Below are 6,797 nucleotides of genomic sequence, written 5' to 3'. Positions count from 1 at the left end.
CTTCAAGAAGGACGGCAAAGATGTTGCCGCGCCCGGTAAGCCAGTTGCCGGGAAGAAGTCAAAGAATGTACCCAAGCCTGAAACTGAGTGTTTTTATTGCAAGGGGAAGGGTCACTAGAAGCGGAACTGCCCCAAATACTTAGCAGACAAGAAGGCCGGCAACACTAAAGGTATATTTGATATACATGTAATTGATGTGTACCTTACCAGTACTCGTAGTAACTCCTGGGTATTTGATACCAGTGCCGTTGCTCACATTTGTAACTCAGAGCAGGAGCTGCTGAATAAGCGGAGACTGGCGAAGGACGAGGTGACGATGCGCGTCGGGAATGGTTCCAAGGTCGATGTGATCGCCGTCGGCACGCTACCTCTACATTTACCTACGGGATTAGTTTTAAACCTCAATAATTGTTATTTAGTGCCAAGTTTGAGCATGAACATTGTATTTGGATCTCGTTTAATACGAGATGGCTACTCATTTAAATCCGAGAATAATGGTTGTTCAATTTATATGAGAGATATGTTTTATGGTCATGCCCCGATGGTCAATGGTTTATTCTTAATGAATCTCGAATGTAATGTTACACATATTCATAGCGTGAATACCAAAAGATGTAAAGCTGATAACGATAGTCCCACATACTTATGGCATTGCCGTCTTGGTCACATTGGTGTCAAGCGCATGAAGAAGCTCCATGCTGATGGACTTTTAGAGTCTCTCGATTATGAATCATTTGACACATGCGAACCATTCCTCATGGGCAAAATGACCAAGACCCCGTTCTCCAGAACAATGGAGCGAGCAACCAACTTGTTGGAAATCATACATACCGATGTGTGCGGTCCAATGAGCGTTGAGGCTCGCGGAGGATATCGTTATGTTCTCAGTCTCACTGATGACTTGAGTAGATATGGGTATGTCTACTTGATGAAACACAAGTCTGAGACCTTTGAAAAGTTCAAAGAATTTCAGAATGAAGTAGAGAATCAACGTGACCGAAAGATAAAATTCTTACGATCGGATCGTGGAGGAGAATATTTAAGTCACGAATTTGGTACACACTTAAGAAAATGTGGAATCGTTTCACAACTCACGCCACCTGGAACACCTCAGCGTAACGGTGTGTCCGAACATCGTAATCGCACTCTATTGGATATGGTGCGATCTATGATGTCTCTTACCGATTTACCGCTATCATTTTGGGGATACGCTCTAGAGACAGCTACATTCACTTTAATAAGGCACCGTCTAAATCCGTTGAGACGACACCGTATGAATTATGGTTTGGGAAGAAACCTAAGCTGTCATTTCTAAAAGTTTGGGGATGCGATGCTTATGTCAAGAAACTTCAACCTGAAAAGCTCGAACCGAAGTCGGAAAAATGCGTCTTCATAGGATACCCTAAGGAAACCATTGGGTATACCTTCTACTTAAGATCCGAGGGCATGATCTTTGTTGCCAAGAACGGATCCTTTCTGGAAAAAGAGTTTCTCTCGAAAGAAGTAAGTGGGAGGAAAGTAGAACTCGATGAAGTACTACCTCTTGAATGGGATAGTAGTGCAGCTCAGGAAAATGTTCCTGTGATGCCTACACCAACTGAAGAGGAAAATAATGATGATGATCAAGGTACTTCGGATCAAGTTGCTACTGAACTTCGTAGGTCCACAAGGACACGTTCCGCACCAGATTGGTACGGCAACCCTGTCCTGGAAATCATGTTGTTGGACAACGGTGAACCAAGAAGCAATGGCGAGCCCAGATTCCAACAAATGGCTTGAAGCCATGAAATCCGAGATAGAATGCATGTATGAAAACAAAGTATGGACTTTGACAGACTTGCCCGATGAACGGCGAGCGGTAGAAAACAAATGGATCTTTAAGAAGAAGACGGACGCGGATGGTAATATTACCGTCTATAAAGCTCGACTTGTCGCTAAGGGTTAGCGGCAAGTTCAAGGGATTGACTACGATGAGACTTTCTCTCCCGTAGCGAAGCTTAAGTCCGTCCGAATCATGTTAGCAATTGCCGCATACTATGATTATGAGATATGGCAGATGGACGTCAAAACGGCATTCCTTAACGGGCATCTTAAGGAAGAACTGTATATGATGCAACCGGAGGGTTTTGTCGCTCCTAAGAATGCTAACAAAGTATGCAAGCTCCATCGATCCATTTATGGGCTGGTGCAAGCATCTCGGAGTTGGAACATTCGTTTTGATGAGATGATCAAAGCGTTTGGGTTTATGCAGACTTATGGAGAAGCCTGCATTTACAAGAAAGTGAGTGGGAGCTCTGTAGCAATTCTCATATTATATGTAGATGACATACTTTTGATGGGAAATGATATAGAACTTTTGGACAGCATTAAGGCCTACTGGAATAAGTGTTTTTCAATGAAGGACCTTGGAGAAGCTGCTTATATATTAGGCATCAAAATCTATAGAGATAGATCGAGACGCCTCATAGGTATTTCACAAAGCACATACCTTGATAAGATTTTGAAGAAGTTCAAAATGGATCAGTCCAAGAAGGGGTTCTTGCCTGTATTGCAAGGTGTGAGATTGAGCTCGGCTCAATGCCCGACCACGGCAAAAGATAAAGAAGAGATGAGTATCATCCCCTATGCTTCAGCCATAGGATCTATTATGTATGCCATGCTGTGTACCAGACCTGATGTAAACCTTGTCGTAAGTTTGGTAGGAAGGTACCAAAGTAATCCCGGCAAGGAACACTGGACAGCGGTCAAGAATATCCTGAAGTACCTGAAAAGGACAAAGGACATGTTTCTCATTTATGGAGGTGATGAAGAGCTCGTCGTAAAGGGTTACGTCGACGCTGGCTTCGACACAGATCTGGATGACTCTAAGTCACAAACCGGATACGTGTATATGTTGAATGGTGGAGCAGTAAGCTGGTGCAGCTGCAAGCAGAGCGTCGTGGCGGGATCTACATGTGAAGCGGAGTACAAGGCAGCCTCGGAGGCAGCGCATGAAGCAATTTGGGTGAAGGAGTTCATCACCGACCCAGGAGTCATACCCAATGCGTCGGGGCCGATCAAACTCTTCTGTGACAACACTGGAGCTATTGCCCTTGCCAAGGAGCCTAGGTTTCACAAGAAGACCAGGCACATCAAGCGTCGTTTCAACTCCATCCGTGAAAATGTTCAAGATGGAGATATAGATATTTGCAAAGTACATACGGATCTGAATGTCGCAGATCCGTTGACTAAACCTCTCTCGCGAGCAAAACATGATCAACACCAGAACTCTATGGGTGTTCGATTCATCACAATGTAACTAGATTATTGACTCTAGTGCAAGTGGGAGACTGTTGGAAATATGCCCTAGAGGCAATAATAAAAGCATTATTATTATATTTCCTTGTTCATGATAATTGTCTTTTATTCATGCTATAATTGTATTATCCGGAAATCGTAATACACGTGTGAATACATAGACCACAATACGTCCCTAGTAAGCCTCTAGTTGACTAGCTCGTTGGTCAACAGATAGTCATGGTTTCCTGACTATGGACATCAGATGTCGTTGACAACGGGATCACATCATTAGGAGAATGATGTGATGGACAAGACCCAATCCTAAGCATAGCACAAGATCATGTAGTTCGTTTTGCTAGAGCTTTTCCAATGTCAAGTATCTCTTCCTTAGACCATGAGATCGTGTAACTCCCGGATACCGTAGGAGTGCTTTGCGTGTACCAAACGTCACAACGTAACTGGGTGACTATAAAGGTGCACTACAGGTATCTCCGAAAGTGTCTGTTGGGTTGACATGGATCGAGACTGGGATTTGTCACTCCGTATGATGGAGAGGTATCTCTGGGCCCACTCGGTAATGCATCATCATAATGAGCTCAAACTGACCAAGTGTTTGGTCACGGGATCATGCATTATGGTACGAGTAAAGTGACTTGCCGGTAATGAGACTGAATGAGGTATTGGGATACCGACGATCGAGTCTCGGTCTTGTAACGTACCGATTGACAAAGGGAATAGTATACGGGGTTGCTTGAATCCTCGACATCGTGGTTCATCCGATGACATCATCGAGGAGCATGTGGGAGCCAACATGGGTATCCAGATCCCGCTGTTGGTTATTGACCGGAGAGCCGTCTCGGTCATGTCTGCGTGTCTCCCGAACCCGTAGGGTCTACACACTTAAGGTTCGGTGACGCTAGGGTTATTAGGAAGACTTGTATGTGATTACCGAATGTTGTTCGGAGTCCCGGATGAGATCACGGACGTCACGAGGAGTTCCGGAAGGGTCCGGAGGTAAAGATTTATATATGGGAAGTTGTCATGCAGACACCGGAAAGTTTCGGTGACATATCGGTATTGTACCGGGGCCACCGGAAGGGGCCACCCCTCTTGGTGGGCCACATGGGCCGCGTGGGGCAGGGAACCAGCCCCTGGAGGGCTGGGCGCCCCCCCCTTGGGCCCTTGCGACTAGGGTTGGGGGGGAACCCTAAGGGGGGCGCACCCGCTTTGCTTGGGGGGCAAGTCCCCCCTCCCTGGCCGCCCCCCCCCCTCTAGATCCCATCTAGAGGGGCTGGCCCCCCTTGCCCCTTCCCCTATAAATAGAGGGGTGAGGGGAGGGCTGCAAGAGACAACCAAGGCGCAGCCCCTCCCCTCCCCAACACCTCTCCTCCTCCATCACGAGCTTGGCGAAGCCCTGCCGGAGTGCTGCTTCTCCACCAACACCACGCCGTCGTGCTGCCGTTGGAGCTGTCTTCCTCAACCTCTCCTTCCTCCTTGCTGGATCAAGACGGAGGAGACGTCGTCCGTCCCATACGTGTGTTGAACGCGGAGGTGCTGTCCGTTCGGCACTTGGTCATCGGTGATCTGAATCACGTCGAGTACGACTCCATCATCACCCTTCCCTTGAACGCTTCCGCACGCAATCTACAAGTGGTATGTAGATGCAAACTCACTCCCTTGACTCGTTGCTTAGATGAACTCATAGATGGATCTTGGTGAAACCGTAGGAAAAATTTTAATTTTCTGCAACGTTCCCCAACATATACACCTCATATGTTTATCCCCGTTGAAAACTTAACCTATGTTGTCATCAATCACCAAAAAGGGGGAGATTGTAAGTGCATCTAGTGCCCCTTAGTGATTTTGGTGTATTGAAGACTTATAAGTTAAGCGACTAATGCGTTTGTGAGTGTACACAGGTCTATAAGTCTATGAGGAGTTTGATATTTACAAAGAAAGTCGACCCCTAAAAATGAAGTTCTTCAACTGAAGACTTTGATATTCTGAAGACTTTCTGAAGACTTTGAAAGTGAAGAAATTGGTGTGACCTTGAAGACTTGGTATTCATTTGTGGAACATGAAGCGTGAAGACTTTTGTTTTCGTAGTTTCATTTTCTATTTCTTGAGTCATAGGAAACACCGTACTGTTAAAGGGGGTCGAGGAAATACTAAGGAAAAATTTCCATGTGATGCTGAACTCAAAATCCTACACCTACCAATCCCTTCGAGTGAAGCCTTTGGAAATCTCATACAGTTCAGTCACTTTCTTCAGTGACAGAGACGAAGTTCTTCTGGTCACTGATGAATTTGTTCTGACTGAGGAGTTAGGAATTTGCCAGTGCAAATTTCCTACACAGTTAGGAACATGATAGCCCTGAGGAATTTGAAAGTCAAATTTCCGACCGTTGCTGTGCTGCGCGCCAGCTGTCCCAGAATATCTTATCCACCTAACGGTCATATCATTGAGGGGCATTTATGTCTTATCATGTCAGGCTGCTCCCTAGGCTATAAATAGCCGCCCCCCTACAACCACTAGTTGGTTGGCTGCTCCGAGAGAACTTGACACTTGTCATTTGAGAGCAACCCATCCTCTGAGGACTTTGAGCGAAAATCATCAAGTGAGGAAAATCCCAAACCCAAACACCTACAAACCCCAAAGTGATTGAGCATCACTGAAGAAATTGATCGTGCGTGGCTTTGACGCTTGTTACCTTTGAAGACTGTGCTTCTTCCAGACGGTTAGGCGTCAAGGTCTAGAGCATCCAAGAGGAATTGTGGATCGCCGAGTGACCAAGTCTGTGAAGGTTTGGAAGTCGCCTGAAGACTTACCACGAGTGATTGGACGAGGTCTGCGTGACCTTAGTTCAAGGAGAATACGGTGAGGACTGGGTGTCCTGAGCTGCGTGCTTAGTGACTGGGTGTCCGGGACTGCGTGTCCTCGAGTTTAAATACTCAACCGCTCCAACCAGACGTACAACTGAGACAACAGTTGGAACTGGTCTACCAAATCATTGTCTTCACCAACCTACTGGTTCTATTTCCTCAACCCTTCCATTTCCTCATTGCTGTGTTGAGTGTTTGTTCATATCTGTGTTTGAAGACTTTGACTGAAGACTTTCTCAATTTCCTCGGTTCAATTTCTTCAGTCTGATTGTCTTCATCTTGTGTTATCCTGTGATTACGCTTTCTGTACTCTATGCTAGTCTTCATTTCATCATGATGACCATGCTTGTATTCTGTTATGCTTACTTCTGAGTACTTATTCCGCTGCTAACAGTTCTTCGCTGAGGAATTTCCTCACCGGCAAATTCCTCAGTGAAGAATTCATAAAAATCGCCTATTCACCCCCCCTCTAGTCGACATAACGCACTTTCAGCTACCTTGCCTTGCTTTATTTACCACTACCATTACTTGCTCATTACAAATTATCTTGCTATCAAATTCCTGTTACCGACTATTTTAGTGCTTGCAGAAAGTACCTTGCTGAAAACCACTTGTCATTTCCTTCTGCTCCTTGT

Source organism: Triticum aestivum, chromosome 2B (assembly GCF_018294505.1).
Source record: "Triticum aestivum cultivar Chinese Spring chromosome 2B, IWGSC CS RefSeq v2.1, whole genome shotgun sequence".
In the NCBI taxonomy this organism is placed as follows: Eukaryota; Viridiplantae; Streptophyta; class Magnoliopsida; order Poales; family Poaceae; genus Triticum; species Triticum aestivum.
This window is presented reverse-complemented; position numbering follows the sequence as displayed.